Source organism: Simochromis diagramma, unplaced genomic scaffold (genome assembly GCF_900408965.1).
Source record: "Simochromis diagramma unplaced genomic scaffold, fSimDia1.1 OVJJ01000669.1, whole genome shotgun sequence".
NCBI classification, from domain to species: Eukaryota; Metazoa; Chordata; class Actinopteri; order Cichliformes; family Cichlidae; genus Simochromis; species Simochromis diagramma.
Window position 1 is genome coordinate 4,946,239 of NW_024387458.1, and position 26,305 is coordinate 4,972,543.

Consider the following 26,305-nt stretch of genomic DNA (forward strand, 5'->3'; position numbering starts at 1 on the left):
GCCAACGCCCTCACATCTCGGCAGCTGTCGCTGTCACATTGAAAACTAGAACCTAATATTTTTCATGCCTTTTATGCGCTACATGGAATGGCACTGCATTCCCATCAACATTTAAAAATAACATCAGAAATAATCCCAAGGTGCCAAGATGAAGTCGGAACAGACAGGCGGCTCTGAGCTTATGATTACCATATTTTCAATGGGGACTCTGTCCTTGTGGCGTTCATGGCTTTTAATGGCCATGCATTCATTTAGTCTTACACAAAGGCATCAAACAAATGTAGGCTGTAACGGACTGGCGTGTTTCTTTTTGTTTTTTTGAACAGAGTGTGTGATTTGAAAGGCTTTGGACATCAAGTTGTCTGTCAAGACACTTTCTTTGTTACAGTGAAGTTATGCTGGTTTCTGTTCTCAATTGGTGAGGCTGTCCTGATCTATTCATCATCCTCTTCTGTTGCCATTCAGTGTACAGTCATCATTTACGACAGTCCAAGCCTATTGTGGTCTCTCTTGGAAACCAAACATGAGTAACAGACCTTTCTTGATTGGTTCAGGAATCATATTTTTTTCCTAGTTATTATTAAATTGGAAGTTGTCCTGCGTGACCTGATTTTTTTTTATTTTTTATTTTTTTTTGCAGTGTATGCAAGGCTTGCCTCTTTCCACATCTCTAAACAGCAGCCAGCATTTCTAGTCTAATCAGCAACCCTGTTTGTCAGCTCAATGCCCACAGCGGTGGCATCAGGAATGGGGACGTCATCTTCCTACTTCTTCTTCTACTTCTTCCATCTCTTCTTTAGTTTTTTCATTTATCAGCTGATGAGTGAAAATGACTAAGCTCTGCTCTGTAAATTATTTACTTGTAAAGCAGGGATGGGCATTGAAAACTAGCTTTTGCTGTAAATGCAGTGGCGTGTTGCCTAACGTATTTATCTCTCTGTGTTATGGTCCGTCTAGGTGTGGCCAGACCGTAACATAAGGGTGATCCATCCCCGTCCGACCCCAGCAGCACATCACACAATTACTACTGTTTGATGGTGATTTATTTCCAATGGGTGGATTAAAAAAAACAAAGAAAAGGAGCGAATTTTAACTGTGGGGTGGACCTAATGCCAAAATAACAAACCGAAGGAGCCTATCACAAGGATAAATCAAACTTGCCTACTCAAAAAGAATTAAACCAAACGACTGCAACTTAGCCCCCTAACTAACAAAAACATGAGAAACCTGTAATCAAACAAAAGGGCAGTCCACCCCTACGTGCTCCTGTATCAAACAAACATGGCTAGACAGGGAACACAAAGTCTGCCGGTTGGGAGGGGCCGAGGATGAATGACTGGCCGTCCATGGTGGTGTCATCTTATACGTTGTCTCCAGATCATTAGCCAATCTGTATGGTCCGTCCCCTGGATCCACCAATCACGGAGAGGCACCTGCAGACTCAGATTTACATATGAGACAGCATTACGACAACAGTCGTATCACTATGTAAAAAATAAACTAAACTTTAAAAAATAAAAAAGTGCAAAATTGCTGAATAAGGACAACGCAGTTGACTCCTCTGGAAGTCTCCAAGCGATGCTAGATAATCTAGTATTGCTAGCTCTTCTCACTCACCACCACACTGGGCGCACTGATGCTGTTTACTTTTTTGTTCATTCATACGGCGTTCTTCATCTGATTGCTTCATTTAGATCCGTCGGCTCACTAGCTTTGTCTGGTTTAAAACAAAAATAGTCCCCATTAGGCTATTTAGGCTTTTTTTTTCTTACAGTAAATGACTGTGTGGTGCGAACGGGCATACCCCCGAGGCTAAACTACAGTCTTGGCCATGAGCTTGTACAGTTTGTTGTAGGTTTCGTTACAGAAATCAGTCTCTAACTGGCATATGTTTTTGGTTTCAAATATAATCGGTAAATTGAGTCCTCTGTGCTGTTGTACTGTCCCTGGTTGAGTGGAAACATCACTTGTTAGTGATTAGCTAAGGCAAAAAGAAAAAGAGCATAAACCTTCTGGCAAAAGTAAATTGGCAAACTTGAACAGTATGTCAGACTGAGTGAACCAGTTGAGACAAAAAAGGCCTTTTACAGTGCAGAGGGAGCTCTTTCATCTGTTCCGTGACCTTATATCAAAATGTTGACATTCCTGGCCTGACCTTCTTTATCCCGCACCTGCATATCTTTATCTTTTATTGCTTATATTGAATTATCTTTTAATATTCTCCATTGACTGTACAGTAGGTATTCTATCTCTGGGTATCTTCTCCAGAAATGTCTCACATTTGATATGTTGCTCTGTTGGTTTGTTAGCCAACAGAGCAAAAGCAGCAGGTCTTCTGAGCAGATCTCTTAAGAGTTTCCATAGATTTGATCACAGATCAAGTATCTATCACTTCTACAGTTCTCCGTGTACAAAAGGAAAGCGTACAGTTACTCTACGCGGATTGAGTCTCTGGCAGAGATACCCGAGCCAGGTAAAACGTGGCAGTTGATACGTTGAGGCATCATTACAGTATGTACAAAATCAGTGGAATCAAGTTTTCTGTAAAACAAACAAACAATAAAAATGTCAAAAAACAAAACACAACACATCCGTTTAGGTTTTAGCATCGTCCAAATAAGTTTTAATGTTCTTTGGTTATAATTACATTTCATATTAGACAGTGCGATTGTGATCTTTGCTTATCCAGCAGAAAAAAGTCAGACTTCAAGGGTCATGTGATCCACTGTTTTGTTTTGTTTGTTTGTTTGTTTTTCCAGTACACTGGTATAAAACCTAAACAGCCGTCTGGCGCTTCTTAACAACAGACCTTTTAGGTAGATTTCCCCCAACTTGAACACCAAGATAATTGGGTCACAGTGCTGATTTACAAGCTCATGCAAACTTTTACTTTAGTGCTACAATTGCTTAAGGTATTACATAAAGCCTTAGAGAGTGCACTTGTACAGTAGTGAGCACTGCATCTCTACAGGATGTGGTTGGCTGTCCGGTGTTCTACCTTCTACTAAATGCATGACACCCTACAGTATCTACGTTGCGGTTGGCAGCTTTGTTGTTGCTATGTTTTTTTTTAACGCAACAGCACTACATGTGTATCAACCGCAGAGTTTGATGGCGCGATCGGTCAGACCATGAGGTGGCAAACGCTCTCGCTTTTTGGTGCCGCTTGTCAGATGCCTGTCTGGTTTCCCCGAGGCGTCTCTACTCTGCTGTTGTCTGAGGCAGGCGGAGGGAGGTAGCAGTGTGACAAAGTCAAAGTTAGTTCAGATCAGCCTGGAAATCTTTTTCTGCTCGACACTTATGAAGCTACAGTAAGCAAGTACTGTAAGGCCCTGTGCAGCTGTGCAGCTGGGAAATAATATGGTGAATTTTACAGAGTGCATTTAGCGTGTTTATTTAGATCCTGCTGTTGAAAATGCCCAGTGAAGGTATTTTCAGTTGCCAACATGGTTCTTTAAGTAAACAGGAGTCAGTGGAAGGACCAGGGCAAGTTGTAATGAGCAGAGCTGGCTACAGCTTGTGGTGTTTTCTTGTGTTGACTGCCCCTGGGAGGGGTGGTAACATTATCCTCACTTCACCTGTCTCTTCTTTGCTCCACTCCTTGGAGCCCATTCCCTTCTATACAAACACACATACAGGGAAGACAGGTTGCTAGTTATGGCAGGGTAACAGCCACCTGTGGTTGATCTAGAATCACCAAATACCCTTTAGACTGTGGGAGGAAGCTGGAGAGAACCCACAGAGGCATGGGAAGGACCCCAGCCATCCGGTGGATTCAACCCCAGAACACTGCTGCTGTGTTGCTGACCACTGTGCTGCATGCTTTTCCTTATCTACTGTCATTTACTGTATGTACTGTTATTATGGTTTATGTTACTTTTTAAGATAGTCATAGTTTAAAATGATGAAATCAGCATATCTAGAAGTAATCCTTGAGACAAAAGGTTTCAGACTTCTCTAAACTTTCGGTTTCAGACTCTTTTTTTTTTTTTTTTTTTCTCTACTTTAGGCTCTTTATGATGTCACTGAGAGCAGATAACCCCATGGTCATCTCTTATGCCCCGCCCACCCGTCATTCATACTTTCTAATTGTGAGATGCAGCCAATTAGATCAAGCACAGTTCAAAGGAGTGGGACGGTTGCTAAAACGAGCAACTTTTCAATTCTCGACAACCATTAATTTATGACTCTTCTGTGTCCTTCAAGATGCTGTCACTTCATAACCATTACAGATAACCAGTCATGAATGAAGTGTTACTGAGAACATGCAAAGGTGACATCTAATTTTGCTGACAGCGAGCACAGCCCTGGTAGTTTACAAAGGACAGTGTTATGAAGGAACAAAGTATTTATCAGATCAAAGAAGAAATGAACAAATCCAACCAGACGTCTGATGCTCAACGCTGGTGCTTGGTAGGTTTTAATATCTGGTGCTGTGGATGTGTTTGTGTACTAAAGTGTCCTGGTTGAACGTCTGTGCTGTTAATGAGAACTGGGCTTGTTTTTCATTTTGTTGGAGAGATCCTGTTTGGCCGGCTTACTGGGTTTGGGTTGTGCTTGACTCCTGCAGCATGTCGTTAGTTCTAGGAGGAGCACTGCCCTGACCTCACCCACAGATGAAGAAGTGCTAGACCAGGTGACTGACTGCAGGGTGCACAAATATACCTCATACCAGAGGGAAACCTCTTTCATTGTCTGTGGTCTTGTCTCCTGTTGTAATCGCAATCATCAGTCGAAAATTTGAGTGACCTCAGGTCGCCCACTTTGAGCAGCTTGTTTGTTTCTCAGAATGGTTTATGGATGGAAAGAGACCTAACCATTGGCTGAGAGGAGGCAGGACATCCCATTCTGCGTCCCCTTCAAACGTCCACTTTGGATTGCACGTCCTCAGACTTCATTCGTTACTGGAAGCAGCTAGCTTCACTCTGTCTGAGGGTTAAAAAATACAAAAATTAATAACAGCATTTCAGAAGCTGAAGGCTGAAATGCTAAAATCATCCTTTTAAGTGTCTCAAGATGAATTTCACCTAAACCCTTTAACTCATTGCTCCCCTGCACAGCGCCTCTGCAAATCTGCTTCGTGATAAAGCAGAAAGGCTTTTAAAATATCTGTGCGTTCAGAGAGCGCCTGTTATTAGCTACTTTGATCTTCCTTTTAATTACCCCCTGCGGCTCCCTCTTTAACACTGTTAGACGTAAAAGGCCACAGTTACATCTGACCTGCAGCCGGCTCTGACACAGGCCGATGTCTGTGGCTTCACTTGTTGAAGATCTTGCTGTATCGTGGCACGGAGCTGCGTGCATAGAAGAATAGGCAGCAAGGTAAACTGCCTTATATCATGGTGAAGTCCATAATTCTGGACTGTACACACCAGGACGGCGTTCAAAGGAGGAGATAAGCAAAGACAAAGGTTGTGTTTACACTATGTTCTGCTAAAGAGTTCAAGTTTTAAGTGAAGCAAAGTGATTTGTTTTATTCTGACATAGGGGTGGGTGGGTGTGCTCTTTAAGATGTTCCCTATAGAGTGGGGCGGGGCCTTGCCGCGTGGCCAGAGGGTTATGCAATTTTATTACATAGGAGAATATATGGTGAGAAGCAGAAGTGCAGCTGTCTTGCAGTGATTTTCCAGTCACCCTCTGACTCACTTTGCTGATACACTTACTGGATAATAAAAAACAAACTCAAACAGTGATTGATTTGTGTGTCTTTCAGTTAACTGTATTGGCCAATCATTTGTCTTAATTTGCTTTTGCACTTCATCATTTTCTTGCCAAAACCCTGCCAATTTCTGTTTTTACATATCTATTTTTTTTTCCAGTTGTGCAACCTGAATTAAACGCTCCAGTCGAACCTCATGAACATCAATATTCTAAATGCAACGAGTTGAAGCACACTGCACTAACCATCTTAAGTAAAATGATTTGCATTTGCAGTAGGTTAAAATCATTTCACTGCCCTGTTGTTGCTATTTTCTGTGTGTCTGACAGTAGATGTGAAAGTAGGCTCAAAGCCGACTGTGGCAAAGCAATTGCAGAACTTCGACCCAAAGGCAGCGTCTCTTTGAGGTTTTCCTCTTGCGAGAAATAAGATGAATGGTCCTCTATAAGCACATTTAAAAGCATACAAATTTGTAAAAATGCAAATGACTAAAAACCCAGCTAGATGTTAACGGTAGCTTTCCTTTTTTGAAAAATTATGATATATCTCTGGTAGTATAAATTTCTACTCTCGCAGCTTTTAACACACTCTTGCTGCCAAGGGTTTGACGAGAACATGTGTTTCTGTTTTAACTCATATGAAGGTTGTTTAAACAAATGACATGTTCTTTCTGATTTGTTTTAAAAAGTCATTTTCTGTCCATACATGCAGCTTCATAGTTTACATAAGAACGGTCGTCTTTTTGGACATTTTTTAAGAAAGACAAAAGAAAATGTTACAAAAGTTGGAGGAGATCGCCAGAGGTGGGACCAAGTCATTGTTTTGCAAGTCTCAAGTAAGTCTCAAGTCTTTATCCTCAAGTCTCAAGTCAAGTCTCAAGTAATGTCAGGCAAGTCAGAGTCGAGTCTCAAGTCACTGGTGTAAAAGTCCGAGTCAAGTCACAAGTCTGAAACTTTGAATTTCAAGTCCTTTCGAGTCTTTAAAAAAAAAACAACGAAAAAATAATGTTGCAGTTATATGCTAAATGTAAATATTAGACCATGTAATTTTTAAATCTGTGTTTTTCTCAACACATGACAAAATAGTGAACTTAGAAAATATACACAAATTGTGAAATTGTACCTCTTTAAAATGCAGCTCAATTAAACCTAGCTCCAAGAATAATTTTCACCGACGGTTCTGAGATAAGCTGCATGTTATTCTTGGATGCGGTTGTAGGACCGGCTTTAAAATCGCATGACAAAAATATCATACACATTAAAAAAAAAACTGCATCACCAACGTAGCCTGGAAAACATTTGATAGTTAGATGAAGTCAGCTATCTCATCGTAGCATATTTATATGCATATTTATAATTATACGGTTCTTGGAGTGAGTGCACACACTCATGAAGTTTAGTAACTTCAGGTCACTGCAACAAGCCCAGGTACAGTTTACCAACGGATGGGTGCAGGACCTTGAAATGCACCGTGTAGAACGAAAGACCATCGTACGTATCATAAGTTTACCAGTCTCACAAATCGTCGTCATAAATACACATTCGTTAACCGTTTATTAATAGGACCTTTGAGCTCAATGGTAATTAATTAGCAGTGGAAATAATTTCTGGTAGCATCACAGAAATGTAGCAGTGACAATAATATTGTATGCTGTAATCTTACTGGGCAATTAGTGATACAAAAAACCTGTTTTATCCTGTGAATAAAAGTATATGTTTTTGTCAATGTACCATAATAACAGAAGCGAAACACAATATTGTGTCAGGACAATTCACTATTTATGCACAATAAACAAAGGAGCATAGCGCGACAATTTCTGTTCAGCGCCAGACTTGCTTGTAACCTATATCACCAATTATGTTAAGAAAATGACGTATTAACTACTAAAAAACACCGACCTTTGTGGAATGCTTGGAGCAGACTAACCTGTGAGCTGGAGTGTTCTGGGACGTTATATTTGGTCTTTGAATGGCTGCAATCCAGTCGCCTCTTTGTTACTTCGGAAACATGGCTCGAACAATTTCTCTTCAACGACGTAATCCGATAACAACCGATCTCTTTACTCGTCGGCTTCCCGTGGCTGTCATGCGACCGGCTATTGCAGTTAATAATACAACAGCTTCTTGACATTTTTGTGTTTCTTTTTATCGCTGTGTGACTGATTTCAATTGAAAGCCTGCGTGCGCTAGTACCGCTTGCCACGAGTTCCCAGAATCCTTTGCGGTTCTACCCGTGAATGACGTCACATTTTCAATCTCTATATAATATGCATGTTAAATTTTATATTTGGGGTAAAATATCAAGTCTTTCCAAGTAAACCGGTTCAAGTCCAATTCAAGTCCCAAGTCATTGGTGTTAAAGTCCAAGTCAAGTCACAAGTCTTAGAACATTTTTTCAAGTCAAGTCTAAAGTCATAAAATTAATGACTCGAGTCTGACTCGAGTCCAAGTCATGTGACTCGAGTCCACACCTCTGGAGATCGCCATTATGACTCTTACTGTCTGTTCTGTCTTTCTTTTTTCTGCACCTCTTTATGTTTCACCTTTGCTTCCTTTCACTTATTGCCCCACACCCACTGTTTCTTAGGCCTCGCTCACTCTAGAGTAAAAATAAAATGGCAAGCTCGATGTGACTGTGAAAAACCAGTGGTTGGTGAGTGATTGCATTGGATTTCTTTAGTGTTTGGGACTGATTGCAAATTGTTGTGGTGACCAATTTTGGCCACAAGGCAATCATGCAGGTTGTGCATTTCTATGCAGGGAAGGAGGCATCTTATTCCATCTATGGAGATCAACAGATTTTGGAGCTTCAGTGTCAATAAATATGTAAAAATCTTTAATGTGTTTTACAGCATAATGAACTGCAAGTTCTAATTTGAATGGTGACGTGAATGACATTCAGCTCAGGGTTGATGTTTTCATTCAGGACTGTGGCTGCTCCTCAGTTGCAAAGCCTCTTGCTAAAAATCTGGTCGTTAATAAAATGAACAAGCTTCAAGATTGAAAAGTCGATGTCACGTGCTCATCATGGTCTCCAACCGCTGTTTTCTGTAGTGTAACTGCAGCCTCATGCAAACTTCACCTACTCTCTGTGTTGGTTTATCACACTCGTAAAACTTTTGCACCACAGTTTTGCCCCGTTTCTTCCTCTTTGTAATTGTATCTGCAGAGACCAAAGTTGGCACATGCAAAACTTGAAAGAGAGTGAAACCTTGTATTTCTCTGCTTTGCACTTTCAAGTATGGAAAGAGCCACAAAATAGCCCCCCCCCCCCCCCCGCATCTGAAAAGAACCAAGCTCAAAGCTATAAACAGGAAAGTGCTTAACACAGTCTGTGTGTGTGTGTGGTGGGGATTTCTGTTGATAACATAATTTTGCTGACATACAGATCTGTGAAGTTAAGGTTTTGTATGTTGGAGTTTTCCGTAAAGTGAGCATCTCAGCCGCTTTGCATGTCCTTCCTGTAAACATCTCCCATTGAGATTAAGATTGACAGCTTGAAGCACTTTCCAGTTTAAGAGCTCAGTATTATCTGAAAGGTTCCGGTTAATGTTGTCACAGCCACTTAAAAAAACAAGACCCCTGTAAACTGATGTGTATAATGTAGAATGCTATTCATGTACACATTTAGACACAACAGACTCTGACCAAAGGATTGCACTGGTGGTAATTAAAGCGATAATGTTTTGCATGCGAAAACCCAACTGTAGTCCAAGAGCTTCATTTTTTACTTTTTTTATGTCTCAAATATCGCAGACAGACGCTGAACGTGTAGAGTAGGACAACAATTGCAATAGTGTGATAACCTATTAAAAGGTCTAGTTTGGTGACAGATTTTGCTCTTCCTACCTGATCAGCGCGGTCCTTGCATGCATGGCGCTTGGTAACAGTCAGGTCAGTATAGAATCTGAATTATCAGCCTCGTCAGCCCGCTAACAGAGCTGGAGTCTGCTGGTTCAGCGATCCCATGCGCTAACATGAACTCGGATTCTTTCTCCATCTGTTTGTGTTTTTCCAAAGATCCCGTAGAAACGTTGGATATTGGGTTGAGCATCGATGTAATGCTCAATTAAGGTGGTATGTACGTATGTGACGGTGTGTCAGAAAGGAGGGATGAGTACGACTCAAACAACTGAAATTTTTTATCATACAAAAGTACAGTTCTGCATTATTTTATTGGATTTGCTATAGTTACTGTATTGTTTTATTTTATATTTTTAAACCAGGTGATTCTGAGGAAATAAATTGGGATAGAATCACAGATTTTCTGTAGAGTGACTCTAAGGACCAATACATTCATATTTAGATGTACTAGCCGGGAGTCCAAGAACAGCATTTTGAAGCAATTGTAACGTCACAGTAGCTTCTGACAGGACTTTAAATATTCTGCATTAGGGTTAAAACTCTGGATATGCAGTGAAGTTTAGTTGAGGTAGTTTTCAGGATTTCCACACAGTTAGTTTGCCTCTACTGTGGACCTGCAGGCAGAAGTTTTGATCTTTTTACCTGGCCCCCGTCATGCCGTCAGTATCGTAAGAGCTCAGAGACAAATGAAAACTCAACAACGGGTTGACCTTTACAATTTAACAGAGATGCGTTACAAACCTTGTGTATGAGTTTGCACTGCAGTTCAAAAAAAATAACCAGTATTTCAATATGTCGTGTATATCATGGCTCAAGAGTTGCGCGTTCGTCTTGTAATCGGAAGGTTGCCGGTTCGAGCCCCTGACTCGGACAGTCTCGGTCGTTGTGTCCTTGGGCAAGACACTTCACCCGTTGCCTACTGGTGGTGGTCAGAGGGCCCGGTGGCACCAGTGTCCGGCAGCCTCGCCTCTGTCAGTGCGCCCCAGGGCGGCTGTGGCTACAATGTAGCTGCCATCACCAGTGTGTGAATGTGTGGATGACTGGATGTAGTGTAAAGCGCTTTGGGGTCCTTAGGGACTAAGACTACGTCCACACGTACCCGGGTATTTTTGAAAACGCAGATTTTTCTATGCGTTTGCACCTTTCGTCCACACGTAAACGGCGTTTTCGGTCACTGATAACGGAGATTTTTAAAAACTCCGGCCAGGGTGGATATTTTTGAAAACTCAGTTTTTGCATTTACGTGTGGACGAGAAAAACGCAGAAAACGCAGCGTCAAAGGTGTGCGCCACGTTATTGTTTCGGTGAAATGAATTTCTACAATACTGTTACTGTTACTTGTACTCTCTGCAGTGTTTAAATGCTTACATATACACACACACAGTTACTGTCCCTCCACACATACGACTCAGTTCTGCTTCTATGCCCCATCTTTGTTTACTATTTCCCACCGAGGCTTCTAGACTTCTGATTGGCCAACATTTCTACACGGTTAGGAATATATCGCCACCTGTTGCTTTGGCATGTTCCTAGCAGCGTTTTCCTTCATTTCTGCGTTTACGTGTGGACGGGATTATTTTTTAAAACGGAAAATCTCCGTTTTCAAAAATACCCGCGTACGTGTGGACGTAGCCTAAGTAAAGCGCTATACAAATACAAGCCATTTTACTATTTACCATTCAGTACACTAAAAGCTTATTGTGCTCAGTATCACAACATTAGGTAAACATTTAGTTGCTTCAGGTTTAAACGTGGATGCAGATTTACATGAAGTGGGCTATGCTTGTGTGGTTTAGATTCGAGTTTTGCTCCAGCTCTTTCATCTTTGCTCTCTAGAAACATCTGTCAGACTCGGCTCTTCTTCGTGAAGAAAATGAAAGCAGTGTTCAGTGTGGTTGGTTCATGTGGTTACATTAATGCTGCCATTTTAAGGGTGTATTTATGTTTGTGCACGTATTTTAGGTTTGAATAATGTATTTAATACAGACTGATTATGTATTTATCAGAACTCCAGCATTAAAGCTTGCTGCTTCATTCATGGTGTGATTTCTTGTACGCATGGCTACTCTTAAAAATCTGTAGATACTCCACTTCTGCTTTTCTGAGTGACATCACAGTCCCCGGGGTCTATTCTACAGAAAATGTGATGTGAACAGTGCGTCACTCTGTGCATGTGTGTTTGTTGATACAGCGGAAAGGAGGACAGTTTCAGTTTATCAAAAAAATGGAGAATGGGGAGAAGAGTTTTCTTATTATGCAGCGATAAACACAGAGATAGCGTATCCTTTGCAATGTGTGACAACATGTGGTGAGTCACATGGTTTCTCGCTGTTTTGTGTGGCTGAATGCGGCGAATGACCTCAAACGTCAACTCCTAATTGTCACTGATTGTGCTATAAAACGTCACGGATTTAAAAGGGAGTTTATTATGCACATATGTATCAAAGCTTAAAAACAGTGGCTTCTATACAGATGCCCACGTGAATGCAGTGAGTCGTGTGTGCTCTGGGTACATGTGGCGACGTTTCAAAGGTTAGTTGGATTTGTGAAATTACAGTCAGCAAACTTTTGAATGTTAAAGTCATCATGTGGTGGAATCTGCAGCATCAGACGAGTCTTCAAGTCTCCCAGCCTCTCATCACATATGTTCTTAAGGCACTAACTGAAGAACTGCAGCATGCTGGGTTATGTTAATGACATGGCTGCACAAAGGAACTGTCTGCTTTAATTATGGAAGTGTTGGACTCCTGGCTTCTGCTCTCGTTTCTTTTTTTCCCCTCGTCTTCTTCCGCGCACTTCCTTCCCCTTTTTCAACCGCTTCCCACTGTCCTTTGATTTTCCCCTCCCCTGCACAGTGAGGAGAGGTGGGCTAATCCTCTGTATCAAATGTGTCACCTACTCTAAGCAGGAATGAATAGGCCCTAGATTACCACCAGACACTAATCGCATTTAGCCTTCCCGATGATAGCTTCTGTTCCGGGTTGGGCACTGAGGCCGGTGTTATTTGACGCATGTCTTGAGTTTTGGTCGGACACAGCTGTTGTCATGCACCTGTTGTGCGTCTTCCTTCCTTTTTTCTTCCTGAATTATGTGGTCATTGTGGGATTATAAATTCAAGGTTTGCACAGATGGAGGGGAGTTTGGTTTACATAGGCACAAAAGCCTATAGAACTGCTGTTGCGATAGTGCAGACAACTATGTTTGAAGGTCCAGCAGGATCTTTCGTACTAAAAGCTGATCTGTAGCTGAGTTCTGTGCACCAATCATTTCTGAGCAGACTTTGGTCAAACGATCGCCCTGAAGATCCAAAAAAGGAAATACAGTTACACCAAAGTGCAGTTTCAAAACCACTGGCTATTGTTTGTTAGCTTTTTAACATGTATCAGCAATAACTGACTCACAAAACAGGAAGTTTCAGACCCTATGTAGAGATGCATTGATTGTAAAAGTGTGATTGCCGTTTTATTTCTAAGAACTGACTGCACATATAAGCAAAAATCAACTATTCTTCAATGCAAACTGTTATAAATGTAATAAAAGAACTTATTCAACTGTATAACTCCCCCCTGCAGTGAGTTACAGTTTGTCAGCTGGGTGGAGGTGATTTTAAGTGTTTGATTAGGTTTGCTGTTACAAACGTTTTCATGGTGGTCCCTCTGTGGTTTACCTTAGCGAGCTTTGTGTCTTCACTCACACTGAGGAGTTTGTAAGCTAACAAGTGTGTGCCTGCACCGATGTGCGAGTGCTGAGTGTTAATGAAAGGGACAGAGATATGGGAAGCTGACCTGCCAGTCAGTAGTCGGGGCCAAGATTGCTCATGATCATCCGATTCATGTCTCAATCAATCAATTGAAGCTCAATCAATGCATTTCTAAATACATATGCACTCGGTTACATTGATATCATGATTTCACTGGAAGCCCCAGAAAATGTGTTTTTTTCCTTTGAGAGAGTTAAATAAGATCAGTTTTACGTCTGTGCTCGAGATGTTCCTGCCGAATAATTTAATAGCTGTTAAAACAATAGAAAAAGAATTCTCACACTTTGAATGGACAAAGTTAAACACGCAAACAAATATTTTGAGCTGTTGTTCTCGTTTCATGTTAATAAGATGTTAGATATGACACATGCACATACAACCTTCATTCACAGAGAGAGGGAAGTAGAGCCATCTGCAGCCCCGGGCAGTGGCCAGTGTAACAAGTTAAAACTGGTACCTGCAGTTATGCGCTGATAAACTAAACATTATATTTTCAATCGACTAATATTTCTGGCTCCAGCTAACGTCTAGTCCAGGGGTCGGCAACCTGCGTCTCCGGAGCCGCATGCGGCTCTCTAGTCCATATAGTGCGGCTCCGCGTGGTTTGGGAAAATAAATTAGAAGTATTTAGCTGAAGTGTATTTTATTTATGTTAGTTCTTTTTTTAACTTGTAGTTCTAAATTGGAAGATTATTGTGATATTGAAATAAAAAAATATTATATTCTATTATTTTTTTCATCGCTCAAAATAAGCGTCACACTCGCGGAAGCCGGTATACCCGCCAAAACGCCGTGCATTTATCGAGACTTTCAACCCCAGGTAGGCCAATTATGGATCTTTGGATCCACATTACGTCAGCAGCTGTTCTCCACCATGATCTATGTTAAAAACAAACACCACTCACGCCTCACAGACGACAGCTTACAGTCCTGGGTAAAGATGAAAGCCCCGATTTGCAGACGCTGTGCGCAGAGGTTCAGGAGCAGAAGTCCCATTGTAAACATATCACGGCAGACCCGACGATGTTTGCATGAACACGCTTTACAGCATCTCTTTATGGACCACTTTTCACACACGGTTGCTGACGCACACAGACGGCTGTAGCTTTTCAGCTTACAGCCCGACACATACCAACACAACAGCATAGATAGCACAGATGTAAAGGCGGCGAGGCGTGGTTGCGGGTGCCGCTCAGGTGCGTCCGCCTCCCCTGCAGCGGCGCTGCAGACCACGCCCCGCCACACACATTAACCAGGGAAAATACACATTTAATCCGAATTTTGCAAATATCTATTTTTCATTTTTTAGCAGAAAAAATTTTCTATAGAAAAAAAAAAGGCCTTTCAGTTTCTCTAAAGCTTTGAGATTTTTGTTTTATTCTGTTTGGAGTGGAAGAGTAAGGGGGCTGTTTCTTAGCTGTGTGCTTGCGAAATATCCATAGTTGTCATAATTCTTCTCCTTAATTACACTTGAGAGGTGGAACTGCAGATTTCATTTGGAAAAAAAGTCCAATAGTAAACATACAAGGAGTTTCAACTGAGATTTTGAATATAGCTTTAATTTGACACTCGACTAAAGACGCTCTCTTGGAGATTAAAATGATCAGTTCCCCTTCGATGAGGACAAACACATTCTTTCACGTACATATTTCATACATGAGATCAGCTAAAGAGCTACACACAGCATATAAAACACACTGACAGCTCCTTGCAGTCTCTGTCAGTGTGTTTTAGATATATTGTGTTACTATATGGGTCAACATAACGTAACATAAACATAACCTAATTATCTCCTGGACCCATTCTTTATGCCTGTCAGGCTTTGTTTGTACTGGCTGAAGCTTAAATGAGGGCATTGTGGACATCACAACAGCCAATCTACGAACAAGCTCTGCAAATTAGTTTGGACTATAACTGCTGTGTTGTGTGGCATTGGTCCATATCCTTATACAAATAAACTGCAGATTCATAGAAGAAAAATCACGGTGTTTGATCAGTGGTGCAGCTACTGGTGTGATGTTTTTTACATCTCAATACAATATACAGAAATGCTGCTCTTTCTGTAGCCTCCATTCTCCCTTACTCCTCTTCCCAGCACATACTTCATTCTAATACAGTGTCAAGGGCACTGGAGCAAAGCTATATGCAGCTTGACCAGCAGTAAATTTTCCTTCTGTCAAGCCCTGTTCCAGTGTCTTCTCCTTATTTGCCATGACCTTCGCACTACCCTCTTTCTGTCTCCTTGAACCATGCAGCTCTGCAGGCTCTCATCAGCAAAGCCTTGTGTCACTCTCTGACTCCTCTTCCTTCTATCGCTCCTTATTGCCACCCCCTCCCCATCTCCCGTTAGTCATCCTCTCCCTGAGAGCTGTGAATTTTACGACTGCTCGTACAGTGAACCTAGTCTTCTAGACCGAGGCTAAACGACCGCCCTTGGAATGACACTTTCTCGAGCCCCAACCCAATCTATTCGTAATCTTAATAGATCGACATAGATGTATTTGGTAGAACATTTTCTGTGTTTTCCTTTTTCTTAAATGTGCGAGGATAGTTTCTAGCATGCACATCAATGTAAAATTATTTTCTTCACAGCTGGCTTTATTATTGATTCCTGACATCAGAGGCAATATCTCCAGTTTCATAGCAAAGTGTGCATTCAAATCCAAATGACATTCTGCTTTAAAATGCATGTAAAAGCTGCACAATGGAACAATTTCCCTTATCCATAATTAACATAAATTGCAGCTGGTTAAAACAGAAACAGGAAAACCTGCAAGTTTACGTTGCTGCAAGCCTCTTTGCATGTAGATAACTTTATTTGTGATCTATATGTCCTAATCGAGGTCATATCTTTTCCTGCCCACTGTGTTCTGGGCGGTTCTTTCCACTGCTCTTCCTCCTTTTAACTTTTCATATATACAAGAATTGGAGAATGTTGAAGTCCCAGAAAGGAGCCAAAAGTGTAAACTTTGTGTGAACTGATTACTACAGCTGTGTACATTTAGTTTTTATTAGTTTTGTTTGTTTAAAATTTGAATTAATTTAGCTGGATAAGGCATTTTATACTAACTGTGACTCAGCATGAAGCACTCTCAAAGATGCTGGATCCTCTAAATGATACACGCAGTGTCCTTTGGTATGGTCGACATGAAGCACCAAATGCTGCAGTATTAAACACTGAAGGCAAACACATCCAGCAATATAAAACTGCGACAAAGGGCCTTATGTCATATTTGGGAAGTTTATATTTCCTTTGTTTCAGTTCGCTTTTTGACACAGGTTTTGTTCTGCTGTTTGGTTAGATTTAGGCACGAATGCTTCTGGCTAGATGTAGCAATGCACCATGACATCCTTAACCTTGGATATTGAAGAGTTACACTACAGCATGCTTTTAGATGGTATCGATACAGTGCGGATTATGAGTTCTTCTCACATTCCACATTCTTTCATCATTCATTATTGATTATTTTGCTGTGAGAGGACATGAACAGCAGGCCTGCACAGGTCTCCAGCCTGAACAGGGCTTTTTAATTATCTCTGAGTCTGAACACAGATGAGAATTTCTTCTTTTTTTTTTAAACATAAACAGCTTGAATTCAACTCAGGTGTGCAAAACCTCCATCGCCATGCATTTGATGTAAATGTGCAACTGTTAGAAAAGCATGCCAGAACGGATCAAAGGAATTGATAACTGTGGGGACAAACAGTTCATATGAAATTTTAAATGAACCACTTTTCATTTTTCTTTCGTGACCAACTGTCTACCAAGTGACAATTTACAGAAGATTGCAACTGCACACATTTCGCAGTGCATTGCACTATTTGGATGGGATCGTGGTGTAGTGGTTATCACTTTGAGCACACAGCAGATTCTGCGTTGGTTGTGGGCTTTCAGTGTGGAGCTTGCATGTTCTCACTGTCACATCCATGCAAGTTTATAGATGATCCTAAGGCGCTCATGTGTGAGAGGTACATACAACCTTTAAACTGCATATAATAAAAAGCTGTGTGAATGGAACTTGGTCTGAATCACCCTGAGTACTGTAGTATCTGAATGCCAGTCCATTTTCACTCCCCGACTCTCTGTAATAATGGATATCCGGATACCTTTGCCAGACAAGTTTGTGATCCCTCAGGCTGCTGGCATGGATGCTGTTAAATCGCTGCAATTGTTTGATGGAATTCTGCCTTTATGCCATTAGTGTGTGCACAGTGTGGGTCTACACTGCAGCATGTCTTTTTCCAGATGTTAGATTGACTCTCCTTCTTATTTTGAGTAAGTGAGATGGGTCAAGGTTAAGTGCAGTGGAAGGAGGAGATAGCATTGTTGTCAAGTGTGGGATTAGACAACTAAAGGAGCCCTGCTCATGCACACTCCACAAAGCTATTAACAGGGGCGTCTGCTTAATATCAGTCTGTTGCAGATTGATATTACACTGCACATACACTGCATTAGTAGGGTCTTCATTAGACCTTTTTTTCTTTCCTTAAGCTCTATCCTAAGTACTGCAATTTACTCTTTGCTTCTTATCTCTTCTTCATGTATGTGAAGACCATTTCTGCAACTTGTGCATTCAAAATTGCCAATTGTTGATTCCAATTTTCTAAATAAAAGATCTTATAGAAGATATATTTTGGTTTTCCATATGTTAATGTGACACTTTGTACACTCAGAGTTTGAGCTCTTTATAATATGCAGTGTTTAGCCTGGCGTGGCTCGGTCTGCTATGTCATAAAATTCTCCCTGAAGGCAGAACAGCGAGGCAGGATCTGATCTTTCCCATCCACCATTACTCAGTCCTGACAGGCCAGTGAATTCCCCACACCCCTCCCAGTCGGCAGTTCAAAGCCTTACATTTGCCACTAGAGAGGAGGGGGCGCCGCGTTGAACTTGGGGCCCACTGACAGAATTTACCCTCAAGATGTTTTCGGTTGAATGTCCTCTGAAGTGGGAGGACTTTTTCTGCTTCTGTTTTAAACTTCCTTGGGATCAGTGTGGACATTTTATTTGGGGAGATCACATTGGTGATTTTTCACACTTTCACGCCAGAAGCAACGGGTGCACAAATCCTGCAAAACGCAGCATTTCTTGCAGCTTGCATGAAAATTTCTTGGCCACAAGCCTCGCATCTCCAGTGCCTGTGCTCTTGCATCATTGCACGTGATTGTTTTTAATAATTGGCAAATACCACTAGTTGTAAAATAAAATCCCACAATTTACTATAGTGAAAGTTTGCAGCCAGATTGTTAGAACAGCATAAAGGAATTTATGAATCAGGTTTTAGTTTTCATTTGCAAGTGTAAAGATGTGGCAGTGATATTAATTCGTTTTTTATTTCAGCCAGACAGCTTTGTGAAAAAAAGGACAAAAAATAAAATCCCATAGAACTAGAGAAAGGACAGCAAAGAATTAAATTAAAGAAGCACAAATTATTATTGTGCTCTTATTATTGTGTTATTATTGACATGATGTAGGGGAATGGAGGGCAGGCGTGGGTCAGATAGGCATCAAGCGATCCGTCATGGTGAGCACAAGAGTCAGCATATGAGCGATCTTATCGAAGTATCCGCATTTGGATGTTCTGGCACCCTTCCAGTCTTGGATGGATAATTGAGATCACATAATTAAATATTCTTGCCAGGAAGCTACTTTACGACATTATGCCTTTAGGTCACATACAGCTTGGGAACATTAGAACCTTAAACACCTCCCACAGCTTTTCCGTCTCTTTGGACATCTGGATCTTCTTGCAATGTCGTAGGTATCTATGCTACATTTAACCCCTTAGCAGTCCTACAAATTTTGCCTAAAAGGGTTAGGAGTCGGACGTACCGTGGGCGGTACGTCCGACTGCTAAGGGGTTAATTACCGCGCTCGTATTGTTTTTACTTATGGCATCTGTGTTTGTTTTGTTAAAGGCAACCTAATTTGGTTTTCCTTATTTGTTGTCATATGTATACTGTTACAGTAGAGGATGCTCATATTGAACACAGGCAAAGTTAAGAGTCAGAGACAGACTGCTGTAAGCACTGTCTCTGACAGATTTTTCTGCTCTTAGGTCTGTACGATGCCAATGAAAGCAGATACTTCTATTTTGAACTCTGAATCATGCAAAGCTAGTTATTTAAGAATAAAAACATGCAGTTGAAAATGAGCCGAATAGGTTCCCTTTAACAGGAAACAGGAAGTTGCCGGTTTCAAGTTTGCTATGTTGTTATTTCATAGTTAAAGAATCTACACCTTTAAGTTTGAGGTGATTCTTCAGAATGTGCCGTCTGAAGCAAAGAAGAAAGTAGGTAATTGAAGGCAGTCCATGGTGAAAGCTGCTGAACATATGGCCTGATGTGTCCTTGGCTTTGGTTCAATCAGATCTGCGCATACGGTTTCGACCCACATCCTAAAGTGCTCAGCAGTATGTGACATTGCACTGAGGTTGGCTTAGTGCTATATAAGAAGGTGGTCCAGTCAGCGCAAATATAGCACAAGCATGTGATCAAATGGCACACGCATACGATTTAAACCCGACTTGTCACAGGACACTCGTGAACACGGGCCCAGCAAAGTTTCACATGCTCTGTGCAAAACACAAGACAGCTGTGATCATTTTATTATTCACAAAGGACATGCATTGTAGATGCAGAACATACCATGAAGTATTCTTTATTGAATATGAAGTAGGGCTGCCACAAATGATTATTTTGATAGTCGACTAGTCACCGAATATTTTTGCGATTAGTTGACTAATCAGACCATGCATCCATTGGACGTAAAACGTACAGCTTATTGCACCAGCAGCATCTGCTCTTATATAACTATCATTAGCTTACAGCTTGAAGTGTTTAAGGTATGTGCTAACTAAAAATAAAGACAAGATGATAGTTTATTAAATTTAAATGAAATTTGCAGATTGTTTCGGTGGAGTTTAATAAACTCAGCCGTCTGCTCCTTGCTATCTAAAATATAACAGGACACCGGAGTATATTCTCGAGCATCTCACACTTCTGATAATCAGCTGTCTGCTTGACGTTTATTCAGCTGTGTAAAAACTATCTCAGCCAAACAGATTTAATCAGGAACAAATAAAATACTAAAAAAAGCCAAACAATAACATTTTAAGTTATCTAAGTGACTTATATATCGTGTTTAACCTGAGTAGCGAAAGACGGCGGTGGGTTTGAAAACGATTTGCCGGGAGTCCGGTGTTCTCACGGCGCTAGTGACCTAGCCCCCGGCTAGCTATCGAGCTGGTGGGTAACAGACGTCTCCGAAAACGTCGGAGTGCTTTTGAAAATATGTGATGTCTTGATAAACTGAGCAGATATTTGAGGTTTACACAGCTACATTCTCGCCTGAAAATATGTTAAACGTTTATTTTGTGACCCAGAAAGAATAATAAGAGTAACATTAAAACTAACTAGCTGCCACCATTGTTGGAAACTGAGCAGGGCCGCGCTATGAATTCTGGGACACAGCTTCTTCTTCGGGGTTTAACGGCAGCTGTCATCCTTCTTCATGCTGCCATCTTCTGTTTCAGTCCGTTATTACACTCTTAAATCCTACTACTTCTTCCTGCGTCCTAAAGCTTCAAACGACGCGTCGACTATTAAATTAGTCGTCGACGATTTTGATAGTCGACGTAATTGTGACTAGTTGACAGCCCTAATATGAAGATTATATTATACTTTAAGGATTACACTATTATGCAATTAAAGTTAAGAAAACAAAGCAAAGAAACATCTAAATTTTTAAACCCTGGTGTGAATCATCCAAAAATTTCACAGCTTCTCCATTCAGTTCTCTTACAGTTTCCACATTTTCTTTCATGCTAAGAAACCTTCTTCCTTGTGCCCCATCTTCTTTTTTTTTTCTCTATTTTTTGCCCACACAGGCCTACAAGGGAAGAGCCCTCCAGCTAATTAAAAACTTGCCAGTGGAATTTCGCTGTGACAAAAGGAGCTATTCATGTCGGCAGGCCGGTGAAAAGGCTGCGCCGGCAGCAGCGATAGCATTGCTCAGCGTTAGCAAAATGAAGAGGCTTTACTTTGAAGCTCGTCCTCTTACGAAGACACCCAAGCACTTGACTCGGTGCATTGCTGCTCTCCCTTTGCTTCTGTTTTGACATCCATTATCATCTGATGCTCTGCAGTGGGGGAGTGCAGCTTGAACTTGAGTGTCAGTAGGTCTGCGTAGCTGACCTTCAGTCTGAAGATGCTGTCCTTAATGAGTTCATCTGTTGCCTGTGAAACGTATCTGACCCATACTACATTTTTCTTTTTTTGCACACAAAAAAAATCCATTATAGACTCGATCCATTTCACCGCCACGTTGTTAGTCCACCCCTCGGCTGTATCTGCAAGGTCAGAGATCCCATGTGCAAACTCAGGGAATGACCTTCGGCCTCATCTGTTAGCCAAATTAGTCATCTTTAGGGCCTTCAGTCTATCAAATTATCCACCCATACCCTCATCCATCCATCCAACCTTCCTGTTCTCTCTGCAGCAGTTTCTCCGGGAAAATTGATTCTTTACGTTCAAGCAGAGGGGAATTCCCTCGTATGTGGTATTTTAAGTGCAACCCACACTTTCCATTGCAGACACACGTCATCGAGAGTACATTGGTAGTGGGTGATATGAATAGAATTCACTCACAGTGTATAGTACATACTCTGAAACATCACTTGAGAAAATTGAATGTGAAAGTCCATTGTTGACCTTGGCAACAGCGATTGATCCTCCTGCAGCAGATGGAATATCCTCGGTGGAAAACTCTGGAGAAAAGTATTGAGTGGACTTCAGGCTAGGAAGTATATGTCAACTTGAGATAGTATTGACATTAAATAAGCAGCAGATTAAATTAGCAGGAAAAGTACCAGAATGTCCACAGACTGTGTTCTCTGAACTGGCCGATCAGTCGTTGTCTGAAATAAAACTAAAAAGTGAAATAGAAAATGTGAAAATGTAATGGAATATGTGATGAAATGGTTGTGATGAGACAATCACGCGGCGTATACAGTATATTACCACCAGGCAGTAATATTTTAAATATGTAAGAGGTGATTTTGTTCCATTGTATGTTGCACTGTCAGTTTTATTTTCTGGACAGCACCTCAATGTTCTCACGGTGGTGCAGTGGGCAGCACCGCCACCTCATAGAAAGAAGTGTGTGGGTTCTAAGCTGCTGATTGTCTGAGGAGGTTGAGGAGAAGAGGAGGAGGAAAAGTGTCCATTTCAAGAAGCTGAAAACGCTTTTCTCCAAATCTCAACTTTCTTTAACTTTCTTTAAAGTTGTCTACATCATTCTCTGACTTTTTTTTGTTGACACTTTCCAGTTTTGTAGTACAGTCAGTTCAACATATGGAGACATACAAACAAAAGCATTACTTCAGGCATTTCCTATCGTAGGGGATCGTGGAGACATTAAGGGCTTCCTTCCTTCTTCAACGTCTTAAAACACTTTCAAATTTCTGTTTCCTTCCTGTTTCTAATTTTTTATTTTTTTTACCATGAAGGGATTTTCTCATGTGTTCTTGAACCCCCTCTCTCATTCAGTTTCTCTCTTCCTCTCTTTCTATTTCCTCTTCTGCCTCTAACCTCTGTCATTGTGTGCCAAGTAGCTGTTGTAACCAGTATGCATTCTGACGCTTGTGGGCATTACTGTCCTCATGGAGCTTTATAGGGAGACAAACTGTAATGAAATGCTACAAGGATGCTGGGATGTATTTGTCAACAGTATAGTGTTGTCTGCTAAAGTATTCATTTAGGTGTCACTAGAGAATAGACAAGCTGAACTAAACATCTTTCACAGCTAAACCTCAGACATTAAAATGAGACATTGCATGCTGAGTCACTGCTCCATTGCATAAAGTCGAACTTGTGCAACAGAGTTTACTTTTGTTAAGTTATTGTGGTTTTATAGGCATAAAGTAAAGTGTCATATCTGTGGAAAATTGAATATTTTGGGGAGAAATGTGTTTGTAAGAATTAATAAGTGTGAAATGACAGGATGTAGATGAGAAAGGAAGGAAAAACAAAAGATGGGCTTATGGCTCCGCATGTAGTGTCATCATCAGGGGTTTTCCTGTCTCAAAATTGGCCTTTGGGGAGTGACTTTGCATCTAATGTTGATTGGACTGTGTGCACTAAAGGCAGTAGGTCTGTGTCACTTTATGTGACAGAAATCTGTGTCTGTTATGCTTGAATAAATGAAACCACAATCTACAAAACTGGTTAAAAATATCTAATGCCAGTGCTGAGGTTTTCTGACTAAAACCTCTTGGGAATTTTAGTGGCTAAAATTCCCCTATGTATGAAAAACCCTGGCCATATGCTGTGCAATAGTGGCTTTTGCTTTTTAACCAATTAATTGGTTAAAGTTCTTTCCCCCCCTGTTCCAGTCCACATTCAGCTCTTTAGCTTGTGTACATACAGGGTTGATGTCGATCCTTTTATCTCACTTAAGTGGCCCGCATAGTAGCACAAAGTTTCTAACCTGAGATGATATGTAGGTGAAGATCAGAGTCAGAGCCTGCTCCAGGAAGCAGATGTCTGCAGCATCTGTCTGATGCGAGACTTTCAACGTTCACTTCTAGTCTGACTGCAGCTAACATAAAACCAGTTATGCTAGCTGCAGGAGGACGTTTCTGCGTCCGTTACAGCACGACTGTGACACAGACCCATACATAAATGTTTGGCTTTCATGTCGGTCTCTGAGGTAAACAGGTCAAGTCTCCTGAGGCCAGAGTTAAAGAGTTAGAGAGAAAAGAGAGAGAAGGAAAAAGAAAGTGAGACGGAGTGGAAGAATGGGACAATAGAAGAAAATGAGAAGGAAAGGAGGAAAAAGGTGTGTCGAAGGAGAGTAACGTCAGGTGGTCAAAAGAAGGATGGAGTGAAAAAACTAGTTCTTCAATGTGAAAGAATGAAAGAATTGAGGAAAGGAGAGAACAAACAGAAAGGACAGCAAGAACACTGAGCCTGAGGAATGAGGACAAAGGGCAAGGAGGTGCCGTTACTGGCCTTTGTACCGTGTACCTTTGTTTGTCTTCTATATGTTTTATCCCTGCATCCTCCAACCACCACCTAAGCTTTTCATCCACTCTGACAATCCTCTTTTTATTTCTTCCAGAACGGAGGCAAGGCGGACTACACAACGCAAGAGGCCTGGGGAAATCATTAACTCCACGCTCGCGCAGTATGACTGGTAGGCTGTGTTCTGCCTGTCTTCTTGTGTATTTAATAAATGTATGCTTATTATGCGAGTGTACACAGCAGAGCCTCAGCGAGCTGCTGGCTTGTAGCTGGTGCTGTTTGTATAGCCGTTCATTATCTAATTGTAGCAGTGCCCACATGCCCACTTTGTCTGCTTGGTCCCACTGATCACTTGCTGGTCTGATTACATAGATGTAATTTTCACAGAGAAACGGTTCGACACGTCGGATTCACTGTGTGAAAACAATGCAGTATTATCATAATGACACAGCACCATCACCCAAATCTGCAGCTCTCCTCTGCTCCGCAGGGCTTTATGGCGAGTTTTTCTCTCACACCATGTCTGCAGCTCTCGAGAAACCCGCTGTGCGCTACCTGATCCCCAGACAGTAAGCAGGCAAAGTTGGAGGCTTCCGCAGTGGAGTGGCTGGAAGCTAGAAAGCCAGATATTTCCCTCAGGGGTTGATTGGGAATAAAAGCAATACAAGAGAGACTGGAAATAAATAATAGATTCTGCAGTCGGTGTTTTTCATGTCGAGTTGATGATTACGTTGCGTTCCTGTGCTTCCACTTCCAACGATTGGGAGGAAAACAAGCATTTAATTCCTCTTAAATTTTTGGAAATGTCAGTAGGATCACTGTGGATTGCTCTGTAGTGTTTAAAAGTACACAGCAAAAGAGCGTTGACTGTTATTTATGTGTGTGGGTGTTTTCTTTGTGGAATGTCTAACCTCTTTAGATCACCATTGCTTTTATTAATTAAAGACTGCCAAACAGGGGACTGACTTCATTGGTATTCTGGAGCTTTGTTTCTTTTGTTCCTAGCTTGACAAGCTGTGTCTGCTGCTCGTGTAATTTTCAACTCTCGTCTCAATATTTCATCCAGTTCTTCTTGACCAAAGGGAAAAACCCACTAATGTGCCACCTAATGTCATGGATTGGACTATTAACAAGTGTGTGCAGACTGACTGATTTATGTAAACATATTCATCTGTCAGAGGAAGAAGAAGCTCAAGCACCTGATGATTTGACACTTGTTTTGCATCACGTTTGCGCCATCATCCTTCACTGTGAGTCGTGTCTCGTCGTAATGACAGAACTGAATATTCGGGACTTTTAAGTTTCCTTCTGACTGGAGGGGATGTCTATAAAATATTTTCCATTCTTTGTCTTACAAATATTAATCAGCAGCAGTACATTCATCTGCTGCAGATCATTTATATCTGACAGAGCTGCCACACATCTTTTAAGGTCTTATTGGCTGGAATAAACACTAAATAATAAATTGATCATCCAAGTAAATCAGCTGATTTTACTGCCAGGCTCGTCGGGTGATGGCTCAGCTGATACCCAACTGCGTGTATAGAAGGTAATGTCATATAGGAAGTGATCGCTGCCTATCCTTGCTACTTCCTGCTTTTTCATGTCTGACACTGATGTGACATTTGACATTGATGTCTGCTCTGTTCACAGTTTCTGAAAAATATATCTCTGTTTAGTTGTTGCAGTGTTCTGGTAGGTTATAAATATGCAAATATATACGGTGGATTTGTGTACGTTGACAGTTGTATTTAAATTTGTTTGAGTCATTCAAAGATTAGTTTTGGGTCAAAGGTCTCCCTTCCTCTCCCCTTTCTGCACAGCTGGGGAGAAAGGGGAAGCATATAATTGCAGTTTAATCCTCTAAGTCCCTGCAGAGGAGGGAGGCAATGCATAGCGGCATGGACAGAGGAAGACAGAACAGCCATCGGAGTTGTTTGGACAGATGTTTGCAAGCCGAATGGGGACTCCTGTCAGTCACAGGTTGAAAGTGTGCAT

At 41.3% G+C, this 26,305-nt stretch overlaps 1 protein-coding gene across 4 annotated transcripts in view; it reads left to right on the forward strand.

Moving 5' to 3' along the window:
• The window catches only part of thrab (thyroid hormone receptor alpha b), a 161,670-nt gene that overhangs the window by 38,768 nt on the left and 96,597 nt on the right, over positions 1–26,305 (forward strand). For 3 of the 4 annotated variants that reach the window (XM_040014016.1, XM_040014018.1, XM_040014015.1), the window contains one exon: positions 24,405–24,479. The exons of the other annotated variant lie outside the window; for it this stretch is intronic. The gene's annotated coding sequence lies outside the window, so the exon portion shown is untranslated. The remainder of the gene's footprint in view (positions 1–24,404; positions 24,480–26,305) is intronic. 4 annotated transcript variants of the gene reach the window in all.